At 38.5% G+C, this 19,917-nt stretch overlaps 1 pseudogene; it reads left to right on the top strand.

The window, feature by feature from the left end:
- Window positions 1-8,504: 8,504 nt before the first annotated feature.
- LOC141819968 (putative WRKY transcription factor 4) lies at window positions 8,505-15,845 on the top strand (annotated as a pseudogene).
- The last annotated feature ends 4,072 nt before the right edge of the window (window positions 15,846-19,917 follow it).

Here is a 19,917-nt window from a genome sequence, read left to right as displayed (position 1 = left end):
TCAAAAAAATCATAAAGTAAAAAAAAAATTATTATATATTGTTGTAGAATAAACCCTAACTTTGTACTTACTTTTATATCTTTGGAGGTGTTGAGTTAAACCCTAAACCATGCCGTAAAGGCAGTCCCTCTTTTGTCAAAAGCTTCCTCCTCCTGGCTCCTGGTGCTGCTTGATCAGGCACCAGCTATGGAGGTGGCCTGGTTTGGGCATCTTGTTCATAATTGAAGGGCAGTGTCCTGCCCAATGGGAGGCATAAAAGGAAGCTGCGCCCCTCTGACGAGTCCCTGAGCAGATCCCCATACCTTGTCCCTATTCGCGCTCAGTCCCTAAACCCTAAACCCTACTAGCTCGATCCCCTAGTAGCTATTCCCCAGGTCCATGGCTCCAGTTAGGGTTCCGCAGGAGGGCACAGAGGTCCCCCCCCACCGCCCTCCCTGCGACTTTTGTCATGGAATCGCGCAGCCTGAGCACCGCAGCAATGATATTAACCAATGCTGCGCCATCGCTGCATGGCCGGACACTTTGGGGGCACACTGCGCAAGGGCTAGCTGCCCTGCCATGGACGTCCTTGTCGAGCTCCAAGTCCGAGCAGATAAGGAACCATTTCGCAGCTAGCTAGCGCAATGGAACAGCGGCAGCGGCAGCGACGACGTGACGAGGGCAGCTCGATATATCGCTCACATTTTGCTTGCGCCTCCATCGCTCGTCACCAAATTAAAGAGGCCTTCGGAAATGGAGTTTAGGGTTGTAGAAGAGCACTCGGTTCTAATGAATTTAGGGTTTAGGGTTTAGAGTTGTGGGATATTATTCGTGGTTTAGGGTATTTTGAGTTCTGACAACAATTACTGAGAGTCTGCTACTGCTAGACGAGAATAAGCACTGTAGAAGAATGGGCCTCTTTGTAAAATTAAAGAAAGGACGATCGACATTAATTTGTTATCTTCCGTCAGGAGGCCAACGATCGTGAGCTGAGGCTGCAGCAGAGGTGCAAAAAAATCTGTCAAGTTGAATAGTATTAAAATATTAATATTTAAGTTTAAAAAATATAAGTAATAATTAAAGTTAAATTCGAGTTTGGCTACTGAACAATTAACAAATGCTTAAGTTATTTGGATTTTAATTTAAATATATTTAAATTATAATTATGTAAAAAATAATTATAGCTCAATTGGAATTTGGCTCATATGAGTGATTTGTAAAATATAGAATAAAATAGTATAGATTCAAATTGGATTTGAAAAAAAAAATATCAAATATATTTGATAATTTTAAATACAAATTAAATATTTTTCGAACGAATTTGAAACAAGCTTTCTTCGTTTGCACTCCTAAGCTACAAGGGTGATTGCTCCTGAGTTCGCAGCACCTGCACAAGCAACCGATTTGCTACAAGCTCTCCTTGTCTTTCCCTTTCATTCTTTTTCTTTTTCGTTCATCCCTCTTCTATCCATCTAAGCAAATTCTTAATTCAATCATTATCGAGTATTATAAATATATTGTTTCCGTCAGTTTCTGGATGCGCGACCTTTCCTCAGCAACACGCCGGAATCAAGATGGATGGGGACGCTAAGGATCGCCGGAAACCTGCAAGCACAGACACCGTGAAAGGAAGGCCGGGGTGATCGGCGCGACCACTCCGATGCCTAAGTGAGTCTCTGAAGTGAGGAAGAAAAGGAATGAGACCAAAATGAAAAGGAGAGGGATGGAGAATGCATACCTCCCCCCGGCGGGGGACTCACCCTATATATATTGGGGGTGATTGTCGTACCATGGGGAGAGTGAGGCGACGGTCACTTCAGAGGTAAAGCCCGTATGAGTAGGGGAGTGGTGCATAAATGATGATGGTACCTTCAAGGACGGAGGTGTACGGCGGGCGGCGCCTTGCCATACCTAGCAAGGGGATGTCAGAGATCGAACTATCGTACGAGTACAAGAAGTGGTCAATGAAGTGGGAAGAGAGAAGGTTGTATAATTCGGCTTTATTCCAGCCTTGTTCCGACTCGGCTTTCGGAGCGGCTCGGAGACTTTAATTAGCATGCTCGCGAGGAGTCGGCTCGGACGTGTCCTCCGAATCCCCTACCGCCAAGCCGGACTTGAGGGCTTAAACCAGGTTCACATCAGAGGGACTACTAGGGGGCTTGGGCCCAGTGTCTATCGGGGGAAAATACTTTGCCCGCACCCTCGAGAAGGGTCGACTCGGTTCGGGTGCCTCCACTCGAAAATATTTTCAGTGTCTTATACTGTGTATCAATATAATACAGTATCAAAATCGTATCATTTCGAGATCTAGCCGAAATATTCCTTAAATGACTGTACAATGATGTATGTGTTGGATATGGAATTGTTCGGGCCACACTGGAAGTAACATTGAGAACAAAGGTGAGTGGTGGCGACCTACCTTCTCATCCAATTTGTTTAGAGTTGTAGTGTGGCCCAGTGGCTCAAAGTTTTCACTCAAATGATGAGAATGTCGCAATCTATGGTTGTTGTTATCCTCATAGTCGTTTCAGTCTAGCTAGATGGCCCTCAAGATGTCAAAAGAAAGCAAACTGATCCGCTGGGACCGGTCGACCGATCGATTGGCTCATTTTTGTGTCGTGCTGAACTAAGCATGGCACCGGCTGTTGCGGGTTGGGCACATGGTCAGGGGGTGTCTAACACAAGCATGGGCTCAACCCTCGCCTCCACCGATTGTTACTGAGGCTTGCTTTAGTCGTGGTGCCGACTCTTACAACCAAATGGACTGGAAAGTTGAGAGATTTGAAGAATATCGAACAATTGCCTACAATTATTGATTGATTGTCGATTGTTTGTGTGGTCGATCGTATGTGATCGCTAAATGTGATGAATTCCACCTTTGATAGAAGAAGATTGTCGATTACCTAAAAAATTTATGAGTAGACCGATGAAAGTCGTTAAGTTTTTAGATGATTTTTTTATTATTATTATAGTAAAACAAAAGGCAATAAAATAGGATTTATTATTACATAAATATTAGTAATTTGCATCATCTTATTGGAATTAAGGTTTCTTCTCTGTTTCCACCGGCGGAGTCAGCTGAACGTCTCCGACGGGCACCAACGGCGGCGGAAGAAACGTACGCGGGGCCCCGTCTCTTGGAACTTCCGGAGGGAATAACGTCGGCGGGCTTTCGAGCAGTGGAACCAACGGCGGGGGAAAAGGGATAGGCGGTTGTTCTATTCCAGCAGGAGGAGTCGGAAGGAGGCGTCCCCGATGGGCACCAACGGTGGTTGGAGAAACAGGGGAGGGGTACCATACGTCGGGAATTGAGGTGGAAACATCGGCAGTGGCGGGAATTCTTCCGGGGGGATGCCGCCTACGGGAAACAACGGCGGTGGTGGAACGGCCGGGTGGTCATCGCTCGTCGGAGGCGTGCCGATAACCGGAACTAGCGGCGGGAAAGGAAACGATGGCGGGAACTCCACTAACGGCGGCGGAAATGCCGTCGGAGGTGGGTCGAACGGAACGACGGGAGAGGGTGGTATTCCCGGGAAATCAGGGTCCGCGGGTGGGAGCGGAACCAACGGAGGCGGCTCTATTTCCGGAAAGCTTGGCGGAGGAGGCGGCGGGAAGGCGTATACTGGAGGTGGAACGTAAAGAAAGGGAATTAAAGGCGGCGGCGGCGGCGAGGGAAACCACCGAGGAATCTTTGGTGGAGGATTAAGATTAACCAACGGAGGTGGCGGAGAGGGTACCAATGGCGGCGGCGGCGGCCGGAGGAGGAGGCAGGAACACTGGGGGCGGAGGCGAAGGTGGTAGAGGACTTGGCACAGGAGGTGGCGGAGATGGAACAAGCGGCGGCGCCCGAAGTGGCGCGGGCGGAGGAAGAACAGGGGGAGGCGGTGGTAATGGAACCACCGGAGGAGTAGTAGGCGGCGGCGGAGAAGGAACGAAAGGGTTGTCGGGGAAAGGTGTGGTAGGAAACGGCCACCGTCCGCACGCTCCGAATAGATATCGGAACAGAGGATCACACAACGGTGATGTCTGCCGTGGCCGTGGCCGCGGCCGCGGCCACGGCTGCCGCCTTCTACTACTTCGATTTCGAGTTCTGCTCCTTCTCAGCCCTTCTTCTACTACGTGCCCTTGGCTCAGTGGTTTAGGAGCCAACTCCGCCGGAGCTTGCACTACAACAGAGGACGCCACGAGGAAGGAGCATGAGGAAGAGACAATTAGGAGGAGGGAGAGAAGAAGGAGCAGCGCCGCCATTGATGGCCGTGGAAGCAAAAGACTTGCAGGGAGAGACTTGAGAAGGCATCGGTGGCGGTGGAAGATCTCGGTGTCTGTGCCAGCTCTGCTGCGAGCATCAATGAGTCTTAAATTGGGAGGTTGAAATGGCGAAGAAGACGAGAAGCGTTGAGAAGGTGAAGACCTTCGAAGAAGAGAGAGAGAGAGGCATCAATGGCTCCATGGGAAAGCTTGGAGCTGCATTAATGGCGGGTGCGTCTTGTTGGGCGTGCCAAGGAAGAAGAGATGTTTTACAACTGTTGGAACCAGAAGAAGAAGAGGAAAGACGATACTCACTCATTGTGATAAACAAGACTAAAAAATTATTTAATTCTTATTTAAAATTATTTAATAATTTTAAAATTAAAATTAAAATTATAATATTTTATTTAATTATTTAAGAGCCATATACACAATTTTGATTTTCGAATATATTCAAATTAAAATTTAAATAATTCAATTTAAATTTAAATTTGAATCGTACTATAATTTAATTTTAAATTTGAATTAAAATTCCCACCTTAACTGATAAAAAAAACTTATAATATTTTTATAAAAATAATATTATTTTACTATAAAATAATTTTTATAATTAATACAATCGAACACCGAAACAAATAATCCTTTTCATGAATAAATTATCATAAAATTAATGTTTCAATTGAATAAAAAAATAATGTAACTCTTGAAAAAAATCGAATTGCTCCTATTTTAACCAATATTTTTTAATAAAAATCAAAATTAGAAATTATTTTTTATGCACAAACAATTGGAAAGAATTTATTTATTTTATCACTTTCTTTTTAAATGAAATAATTTTATATTTAATGTGACGAGTTTAATAAATTTAATGAATGTATATACATAAAAGTTCCTTGAAAAAAAAAATGATTATTGCATTCAAACTAAAATCAATTTTGATTTAGTCTCGTCACTTGCGTCGTATCTAAACGAAAAATGTCATCTTTGTTAGCGATTATATTAATGTTATATAATATTTTAAATTATAAAAGACAAAAAATATATATAAATCATATAATTTAATTTTTTTTTCAAAAATAGATGCATGCACGAAATAGAAGACTCTAACCGTTTTTGTTTTGTTCCACCATCATCATCTTTATATTCCATTGCGATCTATAAACCTCTAACCGTCGAGGTCCTCTTTCTCTTATTTACCGTTGTGCTGTCATGGCACTCCAGAGCGATTTCCCCATGGGCATGCGAGTTCTTGCCATCGACGATGATCCGGCTAGCCTTAAGTCGTTGGAGAACCTCCTAACTCAATGTCAATATAACGGTATTTCATCCTTCACTCTCCTTATAGATTTTCTAATACCTATAATAAATATTATTATTCAATTATTATATATAGTATGTGTTGAGTATATATAAAAAAATTTACTGAAAATATGTTTGTTAGATATACTAATTAATTAATTAATTAATCGTGTTAATTAACACTTTTAATTATATATTATTTTTTGTTCTAGTCGAGGTGACTACCCGCCCTACGATTGCGATGAGAATATTGAGAGGGAATAGAGGCCGTCGATTCGATATGATCGTCACGGACGTCCACGCGCAAGGCGTCGATGGGTTTAAGTTCATCAAACTCATCGATAATGAATTCCACATACCCGTGATTAGTAAGCTAATTCATTCTCATGATATTTCTCTTCGATCTAATCGAACACCAAACTTCAATTGGTTTCGATGCAGTCGTATCGGAAGATGGAAGCCGAGAGACGATCGCCAAGGCGGTGGCTCACGGCAGCTGCGACTACTTGCTGAAGCCGGTGAGGCTTCAGGAGCTACGCAACATATGGACGCACGTCCTCAGAAGGAAGCTCGTGTCCAAGGGAAGATTAATCACCGGCGACATTAATCTCTGCGTTTTGCAAGACGAACGGGAGCAGCATTCAAACGCCGTCGCTCCAGACGAACACCAGCACAAGCTCAGATCACTCGATCCCGAAGGAAGCCAAGAGAAAGAGACGACTGCGGTGGACCGAGGAACTGCACCAGAAGTTCCTTGCTGCTGTTCACGCCCTCGGATTAAACAGTAAGTCATCAGACCTGATCGATCGATCACTTTGGATCGATAAGATGATCATCGATGTTCTTTAATTTTCTCGATCGCAGAGGCTGTGCCCAAGAAAATACTGGAACTCATGAACGTCGGCGATCTGACTTTGGATCATGTTTCCAGCCATTTACAGGTGGATTTGCTTTCTTTGCTTTCGATTGTTAATTATTTGGTTGTGTTTTTAGCATTAATTCGTTGTGATTGATCGCAGAAATATAAGCTTTATGTTAAGAAGCTCAGTGCAGTCACCGGCCACCATGCTCTCGTAGCTGCTAAAACAAAACTCGTGCCTGCATCATTTGAACTCTCGGGGCAATCGCAGCAGCAGCAGCAACAACAAACACAACCAATGATGATACAAGATGCGAGTGGAAACAACTCTTTTATTGGTGCCATAGACAACTTTCAAGATCCGAATGACAACACCGACAGCCTTCCTCCGGACTGTACCGAACTCTTCTGCGACTTGATCGACTTCGACAGTCTCGACCAACTTCTGCAGCATGATCAAACATGGCAATACGGTGTTGCAGCAGCTGATCAGGCACCTGCCACTGTGCTGAGTGATCTTCCTTCAGTTCTGATGACACCCCTCTTCGGTAGTGATTCGTTCGACTCCGACTCCGATTTCTCTCGAATTCTGCAACCGATCATCTCCGCCGACGACGACGACTCATCGCCGACTCCACAAGCAAACTTCAGTAACCATCTCATGCAGAGTCCTCAGCAGGAGTGGCACCAGACAATATATGACCAAAACTCGTCATCCTCCTCGATGCCAAACTTTGAGGTAACTGGTACCGATTTGCTGCATCAGGCATCATCCGAAGAAGCCGATCGCAATGCGACGATCGAGATCCTTGAAAGTGGCCGAGTTCTTCAGTATGCATGACTCCGAGGAGGGCCAGTAAAGAATGCTCTCACTTAACTTGTCTCCTTTGAATGAACAAAGCAAACCACCTTCTTGCAAGTTTCATACTCGATGCAAATGACTTTTGAACGGTATTTTTGCCTTGATTATTCAACTTTTTGTTTGGGTTTTCTTTGCAAAGTATTTGAAATTTGAATTCTGATTTTCTTATTATTATTCCCTTAAGTGTTTTATTATTGTACTATATTTAATGTGATATTGATTTCATCGTAGATTTAGTAGTTAAATGGGACTACTATTTTTAGTTTTTTTCTTCGTCCTATTCTTAGTCCATTTTAGGTTTGATTTGCACCAAAGATCTTGAGTAATCTTTTTTTGGATACGTTATTAATTAGAGTAATTTTAAAAATAATAATTAATAAAAAAATCACCATCATTATTTTCCTCACTTTATTCCTCTACTCATGACAGAACAAAACAAAGAATAGAATAAAGAAATAGGAAAAAAAACTGATGGAGTTAATTACTAAATATGAATAATTAAATAATTAGAAAATTCTCATTTTGCCCTTAGAATTTATATACTTTTTGAAAAAAACCCTCATATAGTTTCAAGTTAGAATTCCGATACTCAAGCATTTACAATTCGAATCTCAAGATATATGATCTAATTGTAAAAATTACTATTTATGTGATGTTTGGTGAAGTGCATCCAAAATTTATTAATTTTATATTTGTTTAATATGTACAAAAATAAATAAATAAATAAATTTTTATTGAACTGAATAAATAAATTTAAACATATGTGTATTATAAATTATTTGTGAATAATATAATAAATAAAATTTATCAATTATCTTAATCAATAAAGTTTTATTAAACTTGTATCTAAATAAAAAAATTTCTAACCATGAAAAATAAAGTCAACAATTTAATTTATTTTAAATTCAATTCGGCTTAAGTGGCTTACCTTATCAAATAAAATTATGTTACCTACCTCATTTAAAGCACTAAATAAAAAATTACCACTAATTAAACTGTTGTTAGATGATGCCACGTGGACTATTGAACACTGCCAAATTCAAATTACATTTTCGATAATTATTATCGTACAATAAATAAAAAAATAATAAGTTTCAGGCCTTGGTTGTTGCTTACTGTGCTGAGGTCAACCCCTCAACTGTTAACGGTCGTCAGTGTCCGTCAAAGTTGAACCGGTTTATTCTGTAAAGGAAGGGCAATAATGGTCAATTAAAGCCGGTCCATCGTTGACGGAACCTGAATAAATCAAACGGCGTTATGTTTCCTGGTCAAATCCAGTCAAGATGACAAGAACCTTTCTGTTCCTCCTCTTTAATGCTCTGCTTGCTTTCCTCTCCGAGCGAAACCCTAGGATCTCCGGAGGAGGTGGTTCCGATGGCGGAGGAGGCGGATGTGCCGGCGGTTAAGAAGGAGGAGAAGCCAGGCAGAGACGGGGCTGACGGCGGAGCTTCGGATGCTGAGAAACCCGCGAGCGCTGATCTCGCGCAGGCGGAAGCGCCGAAGGGACGAGGCTCTGGAGCCGAGACGAAGGCTGTCGCCGACGGGAGGTCGTTTTCGCAGCTTCTGGCGGGTGCCATGGCTTCGCCGACAGGGAGTTCCCGCTCGTCGACGATCCTGACCGTCCCTGTGGTCGCCGTCCCTTGCTTGTTGACCCCTGCCGCGTTGATCGAGTCGCCTACGTTCACGGTTGGTGTCGCTAATTTCTTACCCTTTCTACCTTTAAGCTTATGATTGAACTATGCTATTTGAACGCAAAACGAGATTTTTTTTCCCTTTTCCGGAAGACGTTAATATTTTGTGACCTCGTCATCGTTTCCATTAGAATTGGATGTTTGATAGAATTGAGTGATCAATTTGATCATTGAGCTCCTATTCCTCCAGAACCCAAGCGTATTCAATTTTTTTCCTTTTTGGAGAATCGAAGTTGTGATTTTGATGGCGAACCAATGATTGCCTTGTGACACTGTTAGCTTGATTCACATTATGAACGCGAGTTTCCATTTTCTAGATCTTATGTCAGGAACAAATTGTAGCTCATATTATGCACAGTGATCATACTCCTACGTAAGAGATCCAAACGTAGTTTTATTTTTTTTAAAAAATTTAGTTGAGAATTGGTAGCAGTGAGGTGAATACGCTTGGCAATCATCCACTTTTTATCCTTTATCAATTGACGACTATTTGCAAGTGCAAACATATTAGGAGTAACATGGAAGCTGTAGGTGGGACATGATTTTGTCTACAAGTTGCAGATAAATACAATATCATGTTAATTCAACTACGCGTACTGCAAAGGCCTCTTTAAAATTTCTTTCTAGCCACTTAAAGTGAGTGCAGTAGTGCATTATACTCTAACAGCTTGCCTAGAACTTTTTATTCCGTTGACTCACAATTATGTTGGTTTTCGCTATTAGGTAATAAAATCTCATAGCTTTGAGATATTGTGAAGATATGTAGGTAACTTAATCTTTTTCTATTATTCTTACGGGTATAATTACATGTCTGCATATGTATTGGATTAGTAATTTAAACCCAAAGAATTTGTTTCAGCTTCAATTCCAGGAACAAAAGTATTATCACCTAATGAAAATTAAGAAATTAAATTTTAAAAATTTTAAGATTTGGAAGAATTTACTTTGGCAGGTTCTTTGTTTTGCTTTGGATGGTAGGAATTTTTTGCTAAAAATTTTATTTAATTTGGTTCATTCCTAATTTGCAAGTCAATTTATTTCCTAGTTTGATTGGGGTCCTTTTTGGTATAGGGAAATCTCTTTACTTGAATGGTTTTAGCTTGTTTCCAATTCTATTTGGGTTGAAGCTTTCAAAAGGGATCCAATGCCCTCATGTAAATTAATAGTTTGCATATTAATATTTCTCTTTTTGAGGTTTTAGTCTCTGTATGAAAATGTTTGTCCCTTCTACTGTATGAAGCTGTATAAATTCTCCATGTGAGATTTGATCCACTTTCATGTTGCATCATTAAGCTTATGAACTTTATTTATTAGCCCACAACTTCTAATGCAGGACTAAATTGGGGAGTCACACAAATTCAATCTAAAAAAATGAAATTTAACTCATTTATGAACGTATTAAATATGTTATAAATAGGTCTAAACAATCAAATTTAAGTATAAGATCCTGTTTACATATGTAATATGAGTTTTACCTATATATTGGTGTAACGCAAGTCAGAGAATTCTCACATAGAGATTAAAACAAGACAAATTTTTATTGAATTGAAAGCCAATAAATTAAATCAATCTAATTAAAACTTCTACCAAAGTTTCTCTCTCTAAGTTTAAACATACCAAAACTATTTAACACCCTCAAATAAAACGAAGTACCAACTTAAACACATCCTTACAAAATTATTCTCCTAAACAGGAGATCTTACAAAAATAAATCCTTACCAATCAAATCTTCAAGTAAAGCAGAATTCCTATTTTGCATCATGTACACTGTGGCTAATGTTTAAACTCTTCATGGACTTGATTGTTTGCTTAAGCTGTCTTGTTATCATGTTGCTTCAAGGGCCTTAACTCACTACAAATGCAGGGGCTTTATTGATTTAGACATTCACTCAACACCAAGACTCTTGCTTGTCATTAAGAGGTAACACATGATCCTCACTGGCAAAACCCTCACCTCGTGATTGCTCAGTTGTAAGGCATAGATGACAAAAGGACAAAGTCCAAACACGAAATTTATTATAAGAAAAAGTATCAGAACACAATTGATTGAAGACTAGATGGAAGGAGAATGGAACAAGCTCACCCATCTAACATACCTTCCATAGGCATGGACTACTTGTCCCAGCAGTAGGTTCCACTGAATTAAAATTAATGTTTTGTCTCAAGCATTCATACATGATTTGCATGAAGATAAGGTGGATAAGAGTTGTGTCCATGATAATCTCCACAATCATGCTCAACTTCCTTGTGGTTGTGGTGGTGTATTAAAATTGTTCTAGAGAATTTTATAAAATAACAAACAATCTGAAAATGATAAAATGAGAATCTATTAGATATTTTCCATCAAATGTAAGGGTAACTTTGTATTTTTTTTAAATTTAATTTTACGGGTAAATAAGCTCATATGGATTCTAGGTCATGGTAGGCTTGCCGACAGGTTGAACATGCCTGGCAGGACCCTACTTTGTGCCTAGCATCATGTAAGCTGGGAAACTCACACCTGGAATGGGCCCGCCTCCTTGTGTTGATCACTATTCATTCTATTTAGTCTTTGGCTCTGTTTGCTACTGCTCAGCTCGGTTGATACCTTTTAATCCAGTTGATGCAGGTGGAGAAACACCTAGCCCTTGAACTAGAGCACATAGTGAGGACATTATGCCATCCACATACATGATGAAATTGCGGTGTGTGCATCATTAAGACCGAAGAGAAACTTAACCATCCAGAATTTTTACATCTACTCTCAAAAAATAGTAGGATCAAAGATTGGGCAACACATGACAAGTTCACCTCTTTTTCCAACAAAGAGCAGCAAATACTCCTGAACTTATTGATCATTTTTAAGATTGAATATTTCTTCATGTGCCTGGTAAATGAAAAAACATTTTTATGTGTACATTAGTTGTAAAGCAGTCTGTATTTCTTTGATCATATATAGGAACAGAAAAAAGGAACTAAGTGGAAGATAGCTCTCCGTCGTCGATGAGCCCTGCAGAAATGGACCAAGCGTACAATAAATCTCCATGCAGAGGCATCTACATCATTCTTATTAGGAGCTGGAGAGGTGAGATGATGATTTTCTTCATCATGAAATTTAATGGTGGGGTTGATTGGGACCTTGAATTTGGACCAATGGGAGAAGGATGCCATGAGAAATGAGAGGATTGCACAAGGTAAAAATCTAGGGATAATGAATTACGAAAAGGAACATAATTTTCTTATGAGAAGATGAGAACCAATAACCTAGTGTTAAATTTAGAGACATCCTGATCTTTCTTGCAGTTAATCTAGCTACAATACTCACATGCATGGATTTAAGAAGCCCCCACTTGGGTCACATATGATGTTTTCTAAGTGAATTGGCTGGGAAATGCATAGCAGCCACATATGGCATATGCAATCTGCACATACTAACAACAACCAAGCCTTATCCCACTAGGTGGGGTCGGCTATATGGATCCTTCTGCGTCATTGGACTAAATCCTTCTACGCCACTAGCAATCTGCACATACTATTAAAAAAATTTACTCGGTTCATTTGAATCAATTAAGATTTTACCAAATTGACTTAAAACCTAAATCTGTAATTTAGTAGCTTGTAACTTGTTTTAACTTAGACACTTAAATAAAAATTTTAGGTATCAATAGAAATGTCCTTTAGAATTTTCATACCAACTCTTTTGCCCCTACATATCACATATGCGTTATTTAATGGGTTGACTGCATGCTCCCTTCGTAAGCTCGTTCAAACCCTGGTCGTATATTGGGGGAGGGATGCTAGAGGTGGGGTGGGGGAAAGGGCAGCAACAGGGGGAGAGAAATAGGGAAACCATGATCTTTGTTCTCACACCAAGTTGAGAGGAGATGAGAGAAGTATAGTTGAATTAACTAGGGTACTGTGATTATATCACATATATAAGAGACACAATAAGCATTGGGTAACTATAAATATTTATTCAACTTTCTTGAACCTGCACACTTTTATTGCACTGGTGATCACTACAAAAGTGGAAGCTATGGCTGAAGCAAATGAAGAAAAGAAGGCCAAAGTTTGGTGGTGTAAAACGTGACCAGAACATTTCAGTATTTATACTTATCTTACCTTGTGGTTGGCTTCTAGTATGAGTTGTGATAATTATAGAGGCGGTTCATTTGAATTTAATATTTCAATTTCCCACCTCTATTTAGATATTTGTTTACCATAAGACATTTTTCATTATTCTATGATCAGGTAAGACATGGAGTCCTTACTTTCTCTTCCTTTCTATTCAAGAAAATTGTGCAATCTAATATGTTCTTGTTATAAACTGTACAAATTAACATATGTGGTGTATTTGAATTGCCATCAAAGAGATAAAATGTATTTTCGATTCAATGTGGTATCAGTCGAATTGTGGTATTAGTCGAATTGTGGTATATTAAAAAAAAATTTTAGCAGCAAAAAAGTTTCAAACAAAATAATAGTTACAATTTAGTCGAGTCATTTTCAAATGCCTCATTATTTTACAAATGCTATAAAAGATACTTTTGTTGATACTTGATACATGTTTATTATATTAAAAATTGTCTTGATTAGAATTAATTAGCAGCATTTTAGAAAAAATATTGCCGATACTATTGCCACAATTTTCTTAATTTGTTTTATTGTCTATGAATTTGTTATATTATGTTTATCATTCAACTTGATTTCAAGTTTCTAATGAATTCCTGACTAATTTCCTAGAAAAGCTGCAATAACTCTCTTATTTCTGTTCTGAAAGATTCTTAAATCATTATTCCATTTCTAATGCAGGGGCAATTTGCAATGACCCATCAAGCAGTATTGGCAGCTGTCACAGCTCAGGCGCAAATGCAAATGCAAGTTGCCTATCCTTCTCCATCAGAAACAAAAACAAATTCATTTCCACAACCTATTTCTCCAACTGTCAGCCCTGTGCCACTGCAACAAATATCACCAGCATCTGAGGTAAATTTTTGCATCTATAAAGAAAAGTAAGAGATCTTTCAATCTCCATTGATTTCTGAACACAATTTATGTTATTTAAAAGACATACTCAGATGATATTTACCACTGGCGGAAGTATGGCCAGAAGCAAGTGAAGAACACTCATAATTCTCGAAGCTATTACAGATGCGCAGCCTCCAATTGTGCAGCCAAGAAAAAAGTTGAACGCTGTCTGGATGGAAAGATTTATGAAGTAATCTACAGAGGCAAACATAATCATAATCCACCTCAAAGGCATCGGTACGCAAGGGACAAAGGATCTCAGTCTGGGGGACCTTCTGGGGAGAATGAATCTTCAGATCATCCGAGCAATGAACCAAATGAATCAGATCCTTCAACATGTAAGAGTGTAGTCCATTCTGGCAATGACCCTCTTGAGCAACACTTGTACTGCTCAAGTGACTGTGAAAAGGATATTGACAATACGACCAAGAAAGACCTTGCCATGGAACCAGATCGAAAACAAAGGCAAGTGATCTGGAGCTGTTTGTGGATTCATGTTTCTATTTTCAATCAAGTCAATTGATTTTCTGCTATTTGTAATCACAGGCTAACTGAAAGTTGTAAAAGTCCTTCAACCCCTGTGCCTAAAACAGTTAGGGAATATATTGTACAGACTGAAATTGATGCTAGACACTTAAGTGATGGCTATAGATGGAGGAAATATGGACAAAAAATGGTGAAGGGCAATTCTAATCCCAGGTATGTAGCATATGGATCAGGCAGAGCTATCATCTTTATATATTTGTTCCCTTCTACTTTTATATTTCTGATTAAAGTGTTCATCGAGGTGGTTGCTTTTCTGGGAATCTCTAGACTTGGTTTGGTTGAGAACGTCAACATTGCCTTGGATCTCTAGTCTTAGCCATGTATTTTTCATTTTTAGTAGGTATATGCAATGCACTATTTACTATATATCACTTCTGATGTTATTAACTCTTATGTAATTTCAGAGTGGTATTGTAAGCGATAGTCACTCTTTCGCATGAATTTGTATTTTTGATCTCTATGCAGTTGGTAAATAAACAAGAATGGGATGCACTATCCCATGCCAAGTTAGTTGGCATTGATCATGCGAAAAAGCAACCGGTCCTGAATAAAGTTGATTTTCTGGAGCATGGTTTTTCTTCCCTTTTATTGCGTTTTAAAATTTTCTGGGACTATTGATTGATTGGCATGGTCTGATTTGGTTGTATTAGTTTTAGGAGGTGAAAATTTTAGTAAGAGTAAATTCAGATGGATAAATTAAATAGTGACAGAGTGCCTATCAAACTACTATAACCTTTTTTTTTTTCTTTTCATTTTTTTGCAGGAGTTACTATAGGTGCACCCATGATGGATGTACTGTTCGTAAGCATGTCGAGAGGTCATCCCATGATGCAAAAGCTCTTCTTATCACTTATGAGGGTAAGCACAATCATGACCAACCAACTCCCAAATATGCCAGTGATCAACAAACTGCTGAGGGTACCGCATCTGGCACCAATAAGGAAGTTGTTACATCTAGTACACAAATGAACTCCTCCAGCCTGGCTATTGAAGTCAAAGAATTATCTGGCGAGAAAACATCAGAATTTGGAGGTGACAAGGCACTAGAATCTGCTGAGTCTCTCACAAGCACAAAGGACGCCAATGGAAGGATGAACTCTGATGGTGTGGTAACCCCTCTTATTGACAAAAAGACTACAGAAGTTTCAGTAGAAAACACATGAATTGACTTGTTTGTCAGTTTTCAGTATGTGTTGTAGTCCATTTATCTTGTGACAGATCGATTGTTGTATTTGCATCTGTATAGTCTTTACTGGTGTAGCTGGTGCGGGTTCACAAACAGCTCAATATAGTAGCCTTGTTTTAAAAGGATAATTACTAATCTCAGAATCACAGGAGTCTGTGTCTTGAAAAATCATAAACTTATCCTCCACCTAAAACGATAGTAGCCTGAGTGACACATTCGATCCCTCTGATTATGCAGAAGTAATTTCTAGAGGTGGACCAATGTGTGGCTAGAGAAACTTGTTCATTTTTGGAAGTCAAAATTTTGCCTCAAATTTTCATAGCAAAGGATGTTTAGATGTCTTTTTACATTATGGAGAATGTTGACATGAAAGTTTTTTTGTGTAATATGCTACTTGGAAAAATAATGAGATCATCTGCAGTTTGTTTATTGTATTCAAATACATTATGATACTACAGGTGACAAAGTGCAGCATCCTAATTTCTGAAGTTGATATATAGAACATTTTGGCTCCATTGGGTCCTTCAAACTCAAGATCCTAATTCCTGTTTCAATTGCTAGTTCCAGCATTTTGTGAATGACAGCATCAATGGCTTTTACCTATTGTCTCATTTCGCTGTCAATATTGGTAGAATTCATTTGATAGTGCCTGCTTTCTTTTGCTTGAATCATTTTTATGAATCACAACATGCAAAACTGAGTTTCATAAAGAATGTCATAGCTTTCTTTTCCCTTTGTTTGATTCCCCATCATTGAAGTTTGCCTATGAGTTTAATTCTCTGCTGCTACTAGTTATTCACATGAGACTGAACTCTTGCTACAGTTCAAATGAAGTGGAATGCTTTCTTCTGTTTTCTCAAATGGTGCTGCATTCTTTGCTAGTTGTGTCATATTAATGATCTACAGTCGTCTTATTATTAGTGGCATAAGGTGTAGAAAAGTTGTTTCATGTAGTTCTGCATTAACTTCTGTTGTAGAATTTACAAACTTAGATGATGATCTTTTGACCTTTGGATCTCACAAGAAATGCAAACTTAGGTGCATACTGTCATTTTCCTAGGAATAAGAGGAAAGCAATTTGCTCTTTTAGTAATCTGTAGAAAAGTTGTTTCATGTAGTTATACACAATAAAACTTCTGTTGTAGAACAAAGATTGGATGATCTTTTAACCTTGGATCTCACATAACACTGAGACTTGGTTTCTTACTGTCATTTTCCTAGGAATGAGGAAATCAATTTGCTCTAAATCTATAGAAAAGTTGTTTCATGTAGTTTTATGGATAAAGCTTTCTGTTGTAGAATACACAAGATCGAATGAAGATCTTTTGCTGTTCCTTCCTATTTGATGGGTAAGAATCATACTTTGCAATTACATTTTTATATGTAGGTTGATAATTTCTGCAGATCATCACATGCTTGAACTGGAAATGGTGTGCATTTATCCTAAACTCACTGTTACATGACATTTTCCTGATCATGAAATACTTTACCTGTCAAAAGTTATTGATGATAGCTCCTTGACCGTTGCAACTTAGACATAGTGAAACACAAGGATGTAGGTCTTGTAAATAGATATCCATTTATCACTTAGTCTATGAAGAACATTAGGGTTCAAGATTCAAATGACTTACTCCCCAGATGACAAGCTGTTCCTTTAGCAATTCTTCCCTTGGTACTAGTTTATCACATCCAAGTCTTGGTGGATCACTGTGCTCAATCCATTTCTTAATCTGCACACTGTTTTTGTTCCAGTATTTTCATTGCTCCAATCCCCCTCTTAAAAGCAGCAGCAAACCAACTTTTATTCTTATCCAAACTTCCTTTCGATCTACAGTATCCACAGACCTTATCCCCTAACCCAAAGGGTACCTTCTTCCGGGTTCCTTGGGCAGGAACATTATTATATCATGATGTGGGAATGAGAATAAAGGTAAGTGTTCGAACTTAGAACTTGACACATGGCTCTCCTCTCTTGCTTTTGTGTTTTTTTTTCTTTCCCTTGTTTGCAGTTTTCTAGTAACAGCAGAAAGGTCATAAACTTTATTTACTTAAACTTATGCAAAGTGGATAGCTTAATGATGTTGTATCAGCACTTGCCTTAAATGTATTCCCTTTCGGTTTGAGAGCTACAAAAATGTTGTTGTTACAGAGAATTCTTTTGTTCTCTTTCTGAATTCTGTATCTGACTACTTTGGTGACATGAACTTGACTGTACTGTGTGTTCAGGCTCATGGATTGACACTCCATGAAAATTGAGATCCAGTGAGGTGCCAAAAAAGAAAGTTAAGGTGCAAATCTGCTCTTTATTGTTCTTCCCTATTATATGAATCTGTCACAGTAAACTTCACTTCACTGTTCATTGACATTCTCTGCTACACTGCTCATGCATTAAAACTTTCAGTTTATTTGAAATAAGTTAATGAGGTAAATATTATGGAGAATCTTGGATGTGAAATAAAAATCATTACTTTTCACTTTTGTGGAGAAGGGAATAATCTGCAATGACATAATTTTGTAGATCAGGAATGCCAGGGCTAATAACTGGAGAATCAACTAGGGTTTATACTAATTAATGAGCTGAACTAGAGTCCATATGTTCATAGTTTTTGATGCAGATGATGCTGTGAAGTATTGATTGATTTGAATAGGGAATATATGGATCGGGAAATAGCACGGAAGGCGATCAATCGATCAATAATAGAGGTCAGTTGGTCTTTTCAGTTCTTCTCATCTCTGTTCCTTCCATTATAGATCAATAGGGAATATGTGGATCACAACAAGATGCTGCTGTTAACTATTGATTGATTTGAATAGGGAATATGTGGATCAGGGATCAACTTTATGCTTTCCTATGGTTGCTTCCTTCCTCCTCTCTTGTTCTTCCTTCTCTAGTGATCCAAATTTAACACAAATGACTAGGGTTTTACATCCTATTGCCGAGTCGACTAGCACTTCCAGTCTATTTAGCCAAACACACTCAAAGGAGATTCGCTTTCTTCTCCGGGCACTTATTCGCGCATGCTTTAGCTTGACTATGCAACTTACAACTCTTAGAACAACCAATAGGTAAGTGCCTTGCAGTTTAACACATAGCACACACATGGCACACGATCCCAATGAAATCTCCACATAGAATCGACAATTCGGATGTCGATGCTGTGTTTTTCGTAACTATTTGGATTGTTTTCTTCTCCCATTGTCCTGGATTCCAAGCTTTAAGTTGCAGAAGATGTTTTCATGTCAAGCATGATTAGTGTACTATTACTACCACTCTGCAGGAGCTGCTGTTGTTGCGTACTATTCGCCTGCCTAGTCCAACTCAAATCAAATCCATCGATGACTCTCGTGCGGTATGTTCGTCCTTCTAATTTCATTTTTCTTCTTCAAAGCATACCGCCAACTTCTAAAATTATGAGAATACCCTTGACGTTTCTAAACTCTTGTCATTTTACTTTTATATAATTGAATTTGCAGAGTCAAACTCAAATTAATCAGTCAAATAAAATAGTCTTTACAGTTTAAAAGAATTTTTTTTAACAAGAAGGTAAGTGATAATGTTATTTTGCTTTTTAGACAAGATAGAATGTCAATAAATTTTGAACCCTAAAGTGAAGTTTTTTAAAAAAAGAAGTTAATTTTGGAGGTAAAATGAAAATTTCCCATTTAATTTAATTGCAGGCTTTTGGCTTCGTCTGCAGGTGCTCGATGGGACTACTCGCGGCCGGTGGGGCCCTGTTTTACGGGCTCTGATTGGTCGGAATTGGATAAAACCGGGATGCGGTTTGTTTTTTCCGCCGTTTTAAATTAATTTGGTCGTTGAATTCTTCTACCTTCTTGTTGTTATTATAATGAATAAATAAATAAATTATAATAAAAAAATAAATATTTATCCACTTCACAATTAATTAATTAAATTTATTAATATATATAATTTTGATTCCAATTAATCTAAATTCAATTACCTTTTGAATGGCATGATGCATCTACTTCATTTACAAAGTTTCACCTATTTTGTGTGAATAAATAAAATAAAATGTAGAGATAATATTAGGTGTAATTTAAATTTTATAATAATCTAACACATTTCAATAAGCTTTTTTTTCATATTATTATAAAAGGTGGTTATAAAGTCCAGAATTTTGTTATATAACTACAAATTTTTGTAGTCGATGGAAAATTGAGAAAAATGTGTTTAACGAAAAAACTTAATTGACTAATTAATTATGTAGTGAAACATTGA

The sequence above is a fragment of the Curcuma longa genome, unplaced genomic scaffold, assembly GCF_044706935.1.
Source record: "Curcuma longa cultivar G26 ecotype Majalengka, Jawa Barat unplaced genomic scaffold, ITB_CL_G26_1.1 utg2646_np1212_2152390_RagTag, whole genome shotgun sequence".
NCBI classification, from domain to species: Eukaryota; Viridiplantae; Streptophyta; class Magnoliopsida; order Zingiberales; family Zingiberaceae; genus Curcuma; species Curcuma longa.
Note: the sequence above shows the minus strand (reverse complement) of the source record. Positions and strands in the feature narration are given on the sequence as shown.